Consider the following 14,344-nt stretch of genomic DNA (forward strand, 5'->3'; position numbering starts at 1 on the left):
TTTTTTTTTTTTTTTTTTTTTTTTTTTTTTTTTTTTTTTTTTTTTTTTTTTTTTTTTTTGGTACCAGGGATTGAACTCGGGTCCTTGCACTTTGCAAGGCAGGCCACCGAACCGCTGAGCTAAATCCCCGGCTAGTCTGTTGAATTGATGTTATATTGATAGAGTTTTGAATGTTGAACTAACATTGAACACCTGAAAAGAAACACTTTATTCACAGTATGTTATTAAATTTAAACATTGGTGGGTTCAGTTTATTAAAATTTTGTTAAGGACTATTACATCTATACTCATGAAGCATAGTAGCCTATAGTTTTATTTCCTTGTAATGTTTCTGTCTGGTTTTGATATCAAGATAATGCTGACCCATAATTTTTGGAAGAATTTATATAGAATTTGTATTTTTTTGTAAGTTCCTGATAGAATTCAATAGTGAAGATGGTCTGGAGTTTTTGAGGGGGTGGGCTTTTAAATTCTAGTTTAATTTGCCTTAACTGTTATTGGTCTACTTAAAATATTTTTTCTTGAGAAAATGTAAATAGTTTGCGTCTTATGAGGCATTTATTCATTTCCACATGTGCTACAAATACATTAGCAAAAGTTGTTCATGCTATACTCTTGGTATCTTCCTAATTTCTACAGGACATAGCAATATCTTTCTTTTAATCCTGATGTTAGTAATTTGTATTTTCTTCTTGTCTTGATCCAATATAATTAAATAATTTTTTCATTTTATTTTGGTACTGGGGATCAAACACAAGACCTTGCACTTGCAAGACAAGCAGCAGCACCGCTGAGCTAAATCCCCCCTCTGTTTATTCTATTTTAAAAGTTTATTAATTTTGTTGGTCTCTTCAAAGAGAAATGTTTTGGCTTCACTAACTTTTAATCTTTTAATTTTATCATGCATTTTATGTTTAAGCTGCTTTACTGTTGTTATCCCATTTATGTCCTTTCTTTGTGTTTTATCTGTTTATCTTGTTTCTGGGCTCTTAAATTAGAAGCACTGATTATTGATTTGAGACTTTTCTTCATTTTTAATACAGTATAGGTGTTCAATAATAAAATCTTTTCCCTAAGCATCGCTTTAACCAAGTACCACAGAGTTTTTAACTGTTTTGTTTTTATTTAATTGACATACAAGGAAATATATATATTTAAAATATTTTATACATTTGTAAACATATCTACATATATGTGTGTGTATATATTCATAAATTCATCTCTAGTTGAGATAATGAACACATACACACATATGCATCACTCTGAAACATTTCCTAATGCTCTTTTATAATCTCTTCCTCCTATCCTTCTTTATGTACCCCACTCATCTGGGCAATAATTGATCTGTTCTCTGTCACTATAGATTAGCTTGCTTTTCTATACTTTTATACAATTGAAACACTACAATATCTACTCTTCTTTCCTAAACAAGTATTTTGAGATTCATCTATGCTGTAGTATATATTAATAACTAGTCCTTTTTACTGCTTAATAACAGATATTTACTCATTCACCTGTTGACTTACATTGTCACTAGTTTAGATGATTATGTATAAAGTTGCTTTGGTATTTGTGTTTCTTTTTCTCTTAATATATGCTTTCATTTTCACTTGGATAAAATACATAGGAATGGAAAGGGTGAAACATACACTAGATGATTTAAGACACTGAAAACTTATTATTCAAAGTAGCTACATTCTCCACCAGCAGTAAATAGGAATTCCATTTTCTCTAGTACTATATTTTCTGCTGAAATTCATATTTCACTTGAAAATGTTATCTGAAAATTTTTTCTTAAACATTTCAAAACACTTAAGACACCCATTTTCATTTATAAATCAAAACCTTTCAAGATACATAATTACTCTTTAGATAAAATAACATGCTGGTGCACTTTTATGACAACCATAAGCTTCCCAGTTGGTGAAGCCCAATTTGGTGTCAAAGCTAAGATGTGAGCCTGGCTGCAGTGTTGCCAGCTGGCCCAAGGGAATGGGATGGTCTGCAAAGAAATGAGAGGAGAGCAACTCTTGCTGCAGCATCTGGTTACATAGAATGATATATTCTAGTTTTTGCCTTCAACTGTGTAGTGTGTGCCATCCTTGCCCACGTATATTCTGGTTGGTGAGACCATAGTCACACAAGAATAACAGCATAGAAAACAATAAGTGAATAAGACAGAATATTACACAGTTCTAGTTGATATCTTCTACTTCCATGTCCCTTGCCAAGATAAGACTCCTACCCAATGCAGCCAGTATCAGGCAGTTTGGATATAAAGCAGGTCTTTTTCTTTTTCAGCAGTCTGAAGGAATTTATTTGAGAACTTCAGGCAGGTGAGTGGTACTCATACTTGTAATTGTAAATAAGTGTTACAATTTATAATTGTATTCTCTTTTATGTATTTTTAAACTCCTAGTGGGCTTTGTCATGATAAATGAGTTTTCTTAGAGTTTTTTAATTAAAGGGTCTTGTTTTGGATATTTTCATAATCCATTTTACATGTTAGTTACCCACAGATAAAATATGAAAATATTAAACTTTTCTCATATGAATAACAACGTAGCTCTAAAAGTCCACCTGGGTCAATCCACCTACTACTAATTCGGTAAAAAATTCCTTCAGAGCATTGTCATGGTATGTGAGAGACTGCTTGGGCCTGCATAAGATGGCTGCCCTCAACCTTAGCCTTTGCCTCGGTGGAAAAATCCCACTAGACTACATATGTGACTTTTGGCAGGTCTAGCCCCTGGGCAAACAGGAAATCTTACAGAAAAAAAAATGGCCCTTTGTGCTAACCACAGCGTCACGGGATCTGGAGCAGGAGGCCGGTGGTATTTCCTTGTCCTGCTTGCCCCTAGAGATTGTGAAGTTAAAGATCGCATAGGGTTAACTATTGATGTACGCCTTCCCACTTACCCCTCCCCACATTTGGTAAAATACTGATTGCTGTATGCTGATAAATGCTTTGTCCCTTTATGGTTAAATGCTTGAATGACTCATGTGATTGGTAGAGGATTTGTTTGAACTGTCCAATAAGCTTGCTGAACCTTCCCCCTGGGATAACAGTATATAATCCGTTTTGCTGAGCCAATAAAGCGCCTTTGATCAGAAACCAGACTTGGGCCGTGTACTCTAACTTCTTAAAGATTTCCTCCACAGACATTCAAGATCGGATCGGCCTCTGATGACCCACGAATAAGAGGCGGCTTTCACCTCCTATTCCCCGCGGGACGGGGTCCCCCCAGAGAGCCGCAATGGTACATACCATGACTTGTAAACACTAAATGGTTTGAAATCTGATTAACTAAAAATACCTCGACTTATGCTTACTCTTGACAATAAAAGTTGGTGAAGCTACACTTGGGATCTTGGTAATCAATGACTAATGCTTTCTTCTAACGTTCTTCAATCCAGTCAAAGCCAGACAGAATCCTGTTAATCAAATATTGTGGAATGTTAACATCCACATTATCCCAGTCAGGAAACATCTAGAAGGTAGCCTGTGATTACCTTTTTTTTACCGTTGGAACAAAATTTTAGTCAGATTAGTGACTAAAAATGTATTTACAATACATTGGTGGATCCCAGCATCCATCGGTGTAATTTAATTTAATAAACATTACACAAAAAGTCCGAGTAGCTTAAAAAGTGACTAGCTAAGGTAACATGAGTGATGAAAAATACAGGGCAATTTTCAAGGTGATTGAATTCCAGAGTGAATAAAATTCAAGGTAGTAATAAACTATGTGAAGAAGAGCAATACCTGGGTCTATTTCTGTCCAACTTGACCAGTGCGACCAAGCCAGATCTTTACCAGACACCTACAGGTCTGAACGTATTGGCAGCTACCCAGTGCTCCTGAGAATGAGGAGACCAGAGTACTTTTTCAGTAAAAATGAAACAACAGATTCTGTCCTAGATGTGCTACGTGCCATGCAAGTGAGACATCTTGTGTTCCACGCCTAGGATCCATAGAAGCTTTTCTTCCTTGAGCCAGCATGATCTCTTACAAGGAAAATTAGAGTCAAACACAATCTACACTCAGGCTACAGAGGCAGTGTACATTTTAACCTTGAAATTAAAATACTTCCACCACTTGAGCTAAGGATGAAATTTTTGTCTCTTTTTTGAAAGTTTTAGACTTGAAATATACAAAGGATGCCTCAAAATAATAATTTCAAAGGCTCATCAATTTCCCAGGCTACATTAAAATTTTAAATTAGAGCTATTATGTTTTTGAAGTTGATTTTAAATCCAATTTGATAAATATTATTGAGAATCTATTGTCTGCCGAGTGGGAAACTAGACTCATTGCTGCTTCAAGAGAGTTTTAGTCTTGAGGAAAACAGATATATTTTAACAGGGTTATTTGGCATGTTAGAAATTAGAAAGAGTATCACACGTAATTACAGGTATATTCACATACCAAATTTCTGAATCTCCTGTGCATGGGCAAAGAGCATGAAGAGAATGTGGAAAAGCAGATGGCTACTCTGGGGCAGTCGCATACAGAAATAAGGAAAGGGTTCTGCAGCATAGAAGTCCTTCTGCCTCTCACTGGTACCATGCAATGGAAATGTAAAAGGAACGTGGATACCTGCTGCCAAGTACATTTAAAATGGTTCTGGAAGAGAAAGAAACTATATGTATCACTACAACACACACAGAGCTTAAGAATGAAAGCAGCAGAAACACAAGCAGAAAGTAATAGGTCCATGGTTCCAGAAATGGTCCTGAGGGGCTGTCCAATCCTAAGCAAGGAGAAACTAGTGGCAATGGAACTTGATCTGGGGCATTTTGAGGCTTAAGCTTTAAACAGAATCTCAACCTTGCAAATAATGTTTTTGCTTGAAGCAATCTTGTCTTGCAGTGAAGCACTGTTGGGGTCCAGAGGCTTTAACCAGTTGCTGCCATGCTAGGGAGACTTTCTGAAGGGTGTGACAATTTTGAAAGGCCTGTGTCAGGCAAAGACTCTGACAGGCCTAAGAGAAGGAACTGTGACAGGTCGCCTGTTATCCATGCTGCTGGCAACGCCACTAGCCCAGCCAGCCAAAGAAAACGGGCTGCCAGAAGTAACAACGTAATGGACTTCCCATGAGAGAATATCAGTTCTGGGCGATTTGGTGTTTTTAGAGAAAAGATTCATGCAGCACAGTCACCATGAACATTAAGACCTGAACTGTTGGGGCTTATGGATTCAGAATGGGGCAAGGAGTGATTATTGAAGAGCTGATGCATCAGTGCAGAGAATTTATGTTCCCAAAGGAATGGTAAGGTACAAATATTGGGGAAAGTATATAAAAGTTCACACTTGAAAGCATGGACTGTCAAAGTCTAAGGATGCTTCATGGCGTGAACACAGAGTTTGGAATGAGAACAAGGATTTAGGAAATGTAAACAATGTTACTGACAATCAACAGCTATACTGTTGAGTCTCAATAATGAGAAGACAAGGTGTATATAAGATTTTCACACACATGAGTAACCCTCAAGAGTCCTTGGCTAAACAGTCTTGAGCTGGGGTCGATGAATTCACTGTGATTCTACATTTCCTCACATTTCCATAGGAACAACTTTACTGTTTGGCCACACATATTCTGACCTTTATTAAATGTTTTTTGAAACTTCTAAATAAGATAATAAGCTTTCTCAGAGATATAAGTAGATTCCACATTTTGAATAGTTCTTAGGCTTACAAAAAAGGAGTGAATCTCAGGTACAAGCTTTGTAAATAAGAAACCTCATAATATTTCGCTAGACTTTAGCATATCTTGCACAAGGTTAGTATCTTGGCAATTCTTGGACTGATAAAGGAAGATCTATTTATTAATAAGGAAGCCTTATATAAAAGATAGTATTTGTAGTAGCAACCTATTTCATTTCTCTAAGAGGCTGAAGAATCGTTTAATCTAGGAGTGCCAGATGTCATTCAAAAAGAATTCAACACTCTGTATATTCTTGAACCCAGATGCCTAGGAAATGTCAGATTACCAATATTCTTGTGAAATGTGTAGTGGAAACTGTTCGTTGTTCATTCTTAGGAAAAGTAGCTCCAGGCTTGAGCATCCAATTTTAGCTACAAGTCCATTTCCTTACTTAGCACGGCTTTTCTTATTAGCACTGGAAGTTTTAGGTGGGAATCCAAATGTATTCCTTCCATAGCAAACTATTTAGAATGAACAAGTGCTAAATGCTCTTTTAAACAATATATTCTTTATGGCTTTCCATCTTGGATAACTGTCAGAGTAAAACCAATCTCCAGAAGCCACTGATTTAAACTAATGTTTGGTTTATTGTGTTAATGTAAGTTCCAGTGTTAAGTTGTGAGAATTATAGTTGGGTATCCCAAATGACAGAAAATCTGTATTTATCGTAAAGGGCTTAACTTGAAGGGCTATATGGTTCTACCCATAGGTGACATGTCCAGTGAGTGGCAAATTAGAACCTAAAGCAGAATACAAAAAGAATAAACTTTAGAAAAATCAGTATGTGATTGTGAGAATTGTACAAAGCAAAGCAGAAAGGGACAATTCAGTACTGCCTGGAGATTATGATTTGTTGTCATGTTGTAGCTTTCATTACTAAATTAAAGTAAAGAAAACAGAATTGGCTTTTGTGGCCACACTGTTCAAATATTTCTTGCTGCGTCTAAAAAAAATCTTACCTCTTCATCATGACCAAGAGACTTACATGTTGCGGCTTTGGCAGACTTGTCCAGTCTCATCTGCTGCAGTTTCTATCTTTGTGACACTCCAGTCACAGGTTCTTCTTTTGGCTGTAGAGAGATCGTTAAAATGCTGATTTTTTTCCCTTCAAATGCTTTCTATGATCCCCTCATGTCCAGTTCTCCCTATACTGTGGATGGCTCCAACATGTCGTTAAAGCCTTAGCTTCATTTTCCTGCACTACGGGAGGTCTCTCCTGAACAATTTTAAGTGACTTTCTAGCATCCCAAAGACTCTCTAGCGTTTTTTTCCCATCTCCTTTATTTTGCTTCATAATACTTATGATGCAAATTATCCCCAATTTCTAGTTTTGTGTTTCTTTTAATTGGACTCAAACACAGTTGGAAGCTAGTCTGTCTTGTCCATAACTTATTTCAGGCATGTTGGGGCCCATCACATGGAAGAAACTTAATAAACATCTGTAGACAAATAGAAACTCAAATATTGTGAGTAGTTGGATACTAATGTTGAGCTTACGCAAATAAATTTTCAAGAATCCAACCAAAGAAAGTTTATATTCACATTGTCCAGTTTTTATGCCCACAAGTAACCTTCTGACAAGTTTAAGCAGAACTTCATCCCTGTTTATCAATCACTGCAAGTTTCTCATCTAGCCGCTGCTATAATTGTCTTAGATATTCTGTAAATGACAATGGAAACGTGAACTCTGTCCATGGGACCCACACACAGTTGACCACATATCCACTAAGGCTTCATTTGGTCTTCAGGGTGTTTGGACTGGCTGTCCGTCAGGGCCCGGGATGTTGATCACTCGGAACAGGAGTTGGCGTCCAGTTAAGGAAGCTTTCTACATCTGGATCAGTAGTTCTGTTTCAAGTGCTCAGAGCTGCAGAGGATTTGAACTAAACCACAACATCCCAAGGAGGAAAGTGGAGAATTGGGAAGTCAATTATCTATAGATGTAATCAAAATACATCAGCCCTGTGGGTGTTGATTTGAGGGAGGCTGCTTTGGCTTAGGAACTGAAAGGGCAAAGATGCTTCTGAGGCTTTGGTGACAATCAAGAAAAGATCTGCTGACAGAAAATCACTGGACTTGGCTGTAGTATTCTATTTAATTGGAAAATATTTTAGGGTAGGCAAGTCTTAAGGGAGAGCTTTAAAGCATATTGTCCTCAATTAAATATTTTTACTACATACCTGCAAAGGCAAGATGTGGAACAGCTACCACATGTCACCAACACACACATGAAAGTTAACTTTCACATTTCTGCACACTTTGTAGAGCTATTATTTCTGTACAACTTGGTGATTCAGTTATCCTGAGACTATGGGAACAAAGCAAAATTATATTGTTGGTCTTTCCTTTTCTCCTTCAAATCCTTTTCTCCCTTTCTTCCTTCACTGTCTCCCCTCCCAATCCCCCTCCCCCCCCCTTTTGCCCCTGTTTCCTCTTTATGAGAATCTGATTTTGGAATCTTCAGTTCACATGTTCAATTACTGTGATATACTCACTTTTTCTCATAAGCATGAAGGAGTGTTAATTGCTAGACAACAAGGGCAATTTTGTTTTCTAACACCCGTGTAGACTCTCCTCACTGTGTGCTTTGGTAATGGGAGAGGAAAGCCATCTGTTCTCCATCCACCAGTAGTCATGTCTTCTCAATCTGTCTCAAAATTATGCAGTTACTTGGAGACTGTCATCCACTTCCTGTTGGCCAAGACATCTGTCATGAACTTTGCAACCGGAATAGTCTATAGGGAACACACGCAACTTTTCTGGAAAATCCGTAAAGAAGTTGAAGAGTGAAAATGCATGATTCTTATCTTGTCTTTATCATTCATGTTCTGTGATCACCTATCTCACAGGGTTATTGTGGGCTTAGGCTGGTTAATGTGTGTAAAGCAGTAAATAATAATACGAATACAAGCAGGAATTGAAGAAGGAACTTACTTCTGAAGAAAGTCTTTACCAGAATTTCCCAAGGGGCTTCATTCGTTAATGAGGAAGTTTCTATGTGTGTTGGAAAATTAAGTACATGTATTTTTACATGGACCCTGTACATTATTCTTAGGCCTAACCCAAAGTTATATCTTGTTTTGTGGCAAGTATGAACTTCAGTTCGTAGTGCCAGCATGCAATAAATTGCGAGTTTCTCTACACCTAATTTGTTTCATTTTGCGTGTTCAAAAATAAAAACTTGGGTATCTAGTATTGGTAGACACTTTGATGTGGGTGGCAAACGAGGAAATCTTTCTCTGATATTATTCAAGAACTATGAGAGTCTGAGGCAGCCCGGAGTATCCTCCTGCTTTTAGCCAATACTGCCCATCACTGGCATACTTATGATCAAGTACACTCATCCTCTTGAGGTTGGGCAGCCTCGTTATTTCCACATCACCCTTGGGTTCCAGGGCTTTTGCTGATGCAGGGTATGTCCCCCTATCTCAAAGCATCTCATACCTTTTTAAATATATCAAACAACCACAGTCCTTTTAGTTAGTGCCACCTTCTCAAATGACTGGAAAAAAACAGGCCACCGAAAGGGAGCACAGCAGACTGCTGCTTTTCCAAGCTTCCTATGCCTGCAGTCTCCCTTTTCCTTACTGATTGATACGCTGAGAGACTTTCCTTAATTCCCTCCTGCTTCCACATCAGCATAGAGCTTATTTCTTATCCCTGTGAGAGCATTATGTTCCTCGATGAGCCCAGAGTCCCAGCCCCATCCTCTCTTCAAAAATCAACAAAGTGGTTTTCCCTTAAGCATATGGTGATTTCGGCTTGCTTCTTTGAAATGTATAAACCTGTCAAGAAAATAAAAAGATTTATCTACCTTAGGTTGGAGAGCATTATCTCTTGACTCAAAGGTACCTATAATTTCAAAAATTGGTAAAATTAATGTATCATTTCTCTTTTACTGCCACCATGGTAGTTGTTATGTTCATTTTTCTCCATTCAATTTCTGTTTTCTATGATAAACTTTATACTATATTAAAGGAAATATTGAGAAGCCTAAGAAAATAACTTGAATTATGGAGTTGAGATATCACTGCATAATGAAGACACAGAAGTGCTACAGCTTCCTTTTTGAAACTCGGGCACTTATGTCATATTATGTCCAAGAAGAAGATGTGCCGGAAGGTCATCCGAATGTTTCACTTCAGTAACTTTCGCATTACTCCACCCGGACTTGGAATCCCAGGGGCTTCTTCAGAGAAGAAAGAATAGACTAGAACAGATTTGCTTTATTAACCAACAGGTGGAAGCGATTTGAATTTGGGGGATCCTTTCCTAAAATGCCACACTAAGAGAAATGAGCCAACTACCCAGCTCATTTTCTGAGAGGAAGGAATTCACGAGTCTCAATCATGGCATGGAAGAACACATTTTAGGGTAGACATTTTAATTGAAGACCAGCCCTCAAAAGTTTGTATTTGATGAAAAGCTCTACATGCCTCAGCTCTCTGAGAGTTCTGATGACCCATCTTACTGGATTCAAAAGAAAGTGATTGAGCTCCTATAAAATGCATGGTCCTAGCCTGGCATGATGGCTCACCTCTGTAATCCACAAACTCTGGGAAGCTAAGGCAGGAGGATGGCAAGTTTCAGCCAAGCCTAGGCAATTTGGGGATTTAACGAGATCATACCTCACAATTAATGAAAAGGGCCTTATTGCGAAGGCCTTGATTCAATCTCTAGTAACACACATGCGCATGGTTCATATATTCAATAAATACTTATTAGGCACATACTTTGCAGGGGTCTCTACTGGGCAGTGGGGATGCAAAGATAAATAATTCTTAACTCCAGAGATTGCCACCAGAGAGCAGAGGAGATTTCAATCCAGAGCCATATCTACAGGGAACTCTTGTTTCTTATGTCTTTTGTTCCCTGATAGCTTCTCTCACACGGAGTTTTCCTTATTTTTTAATCCTAAAATTAATTCCCTGGGGAAAAAAACAAGACTCAGTAACTCTCTGGCCTGAATACTCAGGACATCCCTTCCAAATTCAGCAATCCTGATGGGACAAAGTCAGGCAGCAGTGTTTTTTTGGCCCCAAGATGTGCTGTAAATCACAGGTTCCATAAGAGGAAAATGTCCATATCCTCTTTTCCTTCTCTAAACACTTGAAGCATTCACACTATGCTTGCCATTTGACTTTAAATGAAACTGACTATGATGGCATGTATCTAGGTATCCCCCAAAAGGCTCTTGCAGTCTTTTTCTGTGGTGGCTGAAATCTAGAGAATATGATCAATTCGTGGTGTAATGCTAGGCTTAAGGGCACTAGGATTCAGGGTGTGAGTGCTACGTGCCCTAAGTAGTCTGCACAAGTATAAGGGATAGAAAGAGCTGTGGTTTTCCCTTGTTGCTTTTGCTATCTTTTACTTGCCATGAACTGTTTCCTCTTTGCTATGTGCGACCCTGCCTTGGTGCCAACCAACTATGGACTGAAACCCCTACAGACCGTGAGCTAAATAAATCTGACCCCCTTAACTTTGAGCACCAGGTATTTTGTCTCGGCATCAAGAGAAAAGTAACTAAGATACTGACCAAACCTAATGTAGAAGAAAGCGGCCAAGATTCCTTGATTACGTTCCTCCTTTTCCTCAGAGGGTTCTCGCTAGGGAGAACCAACAGGCCTTAAGGGCCTCTGTTCACACAGAGGTGGTGAGTCTGTGGCACATGTATTGCAGTGGGCTGTTGGTTGTCATAGAAAGCTCTAAAAAGTTTCCCATCACTGATAGTGCATCAAAAAGCAGTGACAAGACCTGAGACTGTTTCTGGGTGCATATGTTTACTCACTGGACAATGGGTTCCCACTGAGGGGCAGACCTACAGTTGTGCAAATGATCCTGAGTCAGGGCAGGGGAGGCCCTGTTGATCTCATGAATAACCGTCCAGGGACTCCAGGCCAAAAACTTCTTTGCAATTTTGACTTTAAATAAAACACAGTTTGAATTTTAGCATTTTACTTGCTATTGCACTTTATGACCATGATTTCTTTGTTTTAATTCTCAGATGAGTGTTAAACTTGTTTAAAAATACTCCCTCCTCCCAAATATTTATCTACTTTCCTTTCTCCAAAAATATTTTTCTCCTACCCCACTGCTGCAGATTTAGGCCACCTTGGCCTTCTTTAGATAGATGCCTTTAAAAAAATGAATCAATGAGTGTCATTATCCTTGTTACAAATACTAAGGTTTTAAAGTTTCGTTCTGTTTTCATTTTTTAAATTTTTGTTTTCCCTAAGCCCCAAATTGGAGGCTGGGAATAATACACATGCCAAGAGTCTAACATTTCAGGTTTTCATTCAAGTAATATGGTATTCATTGACTTGGCCTTTCTCCTCTAAAATCTTAATTTAGAGGGGTTTGATTGTATTTCTAATGATTGGTAGAGTTTATTGCACAGAAACAAATTATATGATCACTTGGGGTAATATGAAAGTCATCACCAGCTCAGGTAACCCATGTACAAAATGGGTGAAAAGTATTCTACCTAGAAAGAATTTATAAAAGAAATCATTTTTAGAGTAAAGTAATGATTATAATTTATTTGGGGCTAGATTTGTCATTTGTCTCCTTAGATAACTTTTGGAGAAGTTTTATTTATAAAATAAATTTTATATTTTGCAATCTGACATATATAATCATTACAGAAAATGTTTAGGCTAAAGAAACAAAATAATCACATATAAATCCCTTCATCAGGACGAGAATAAATAATTGATATATGAACTTCTAGCTCTTTTCCTTAACATATACAATTCAATTCAATAGAATCATACATAATATATCTATGAAACTTGATTTTTTTTAGTTAATACTATGCATATCAATGGACAGCAATAAGGAAACATATACAAAACAATAACAAAACATATTATGATAGTGTGTCCTGTGCCATAATTTATTTAACTTATCATTTACAATTAGACAATGAGATGAGGCTGTTTCCAATTATTCAGTTGTAAACAGCAGTATAACGAATGCCAACAAAATCCTTTGCATAAAGGAAACATTGAGAGGTAACAACAGATGTCTGGAAATGAAACTGGTCTTTGTATTAAAGATGAAAATTTTTAGTTTTTGACAGAATGTTTTTTTTTTCTGAAAATTATGTCACCACAAACGCAGTTCATGGAAGTATATAATTTCCCTAAACCCACAAATGCTTGAAATAAATGTCATTTCATTATTGTAATATGCATTTTTATTAATAATAATGCTAAATAATTTTTGCTATTCACCTTGACTATATAGTATATATTTCTTCTTTTATAAAATCCTTATCATCTTCTTTTGCCCTTGCATTTCAAACCTTGTATTAGTCTTTCATTTATTGATTTGTAGAAACTCTTTTTATTTTAAATGCAATAATGCATTACATGTTGAAAATATTTTTTGAGTTCATCTTTTTTCTTTTCATTTTGTTTATGATGTTTTATGCAAAGAACTGAGGTTTTTATTGTGTGCACCCAAAATTTTCAGCACTTTATTTGCTTTCTCCTTTTATTTTAAACTTAGATAATTCTTAAGATTTTAAATCAACTTTGAAAAAGCCAAATGTAAGGCATCTGCACTCAGCTGGGTATGCTAGTGCACACTTGTAATCCCAGCACTCTGGTAGGCTAAAGCAGGAGGATTACAAATTCAGGCTTCAACCTGGACAACTTAGCAACTTTGCAAGACCCTATCTCAAAACAAAAAGTAAAAAGATCTGGAGATGTAGATCAGTGTAAAAGCTCTGGATTTAATCCCCAGTACTGGAAAAAAAATGACGTTTACACTCTCTAGAAACTCCTTTAGGATTTCCATGTGTCTCTGTTTGTGATTCTAGTTATCAAACTGTGCTTCAATGGAAAACCATTTTTTCCCACAGTTTTAGAGTGCTGTGCTATTAAATATGAATGATGGCAGTTTTTCTGATTTTTTAGGAAAATAAATTTTATTCTAAAATTTGCCACCACATTTTTCTTAAACATTTGGTGCTACTATTCATTGCCTATGTTAGTATCTAATAAAACCTAATGCCATATTATATATTGTATTATTTTAAATGTAATACATCAATTTTTTTTCCAAGACCTGTCATGTAGAGGTACAAGATCCCAGCAATGAATGTAACTGTACTCTATCCCTAAAATGTACCAATAAACTCAATTTAAAAAATAAATAAATGTAATACATCAATATTAAATAGTATTGTGAAGAAATCATTATTACTTATAGATGATGTTCTACTAACTGACAAGTTCAAGGATTTTTATTGCCTGGTATATGTTTGCAACCATTAAAATTAATAGGTAATGTTAACAGTAGAAAATGAGAAACCTGAACTAGGAGTTCTGCTATAACCATTTGCCTTCATTAAGATCCCATACCTTGATTAAAAATACATCAAGCAGTCCTTGTTGCCGTACTGGGTTTGTAAAGAACATACAGAAAGGCCCCTCCTGGCTGACCCTCACAAACAGGAGCTTTGGAAACACACACCTATTAAATGCATGCATTTCCTGAACTGGTAGCTGCTTTATTCAGCAAACCATTAAAGCCCATTTGGAGGAGCTGTCACAAGTTAACACACTGTACAGGTACTTACAGCTGGTGAGGCCAGCATGGAAGAAACAAAACAAAATTGGACCAACCTT

The 14,344-nt window shown here is 36.9% G+C and overlaps 1 long non-coding RNA gene across 2 annotated transcripts in view; it reads left to right on the top strand.

Annotated features, from left to right (window-relative positions):
• Positions 1 to 3,196, top strand: part of LOC104856333 — an 8,040-nt gene extending 4,844 nt beyond the window's left edge. For both annotated transcript variants that reach the window (XR_778595.2, XR_778596.2), the window contains exons 3-4: positions 2,302 to 2,336; positions 3,163 to 3,196. This is a non-coding gene — a long non-coding RNA (uncharacterized LOC104856333). The remainder of the gene's footprint in view (positions 1 to 2,301; positions 2,337 to 3,162) is intronic.
• Positions 3,197 to 14,344: the final 11,148 nt, after the last annotated feature.

This window comes from Fukomys damarensis, unplaced genomic scaffold (genome assembly GCF_012274545.1).
Source record: "Fukomys damarensis isolate Sample0158 unplaced genomic scaffold, DMR_v1.0_HiC HiC_scaffold_19, whole genome shotgun sequence".
Taxonomy (NCBI): Eukaryota; Metazoa; Chordata; class Mammalia; order Rodentia; family Bathyergidae; genus Fukomys; species Fukomys damarensis.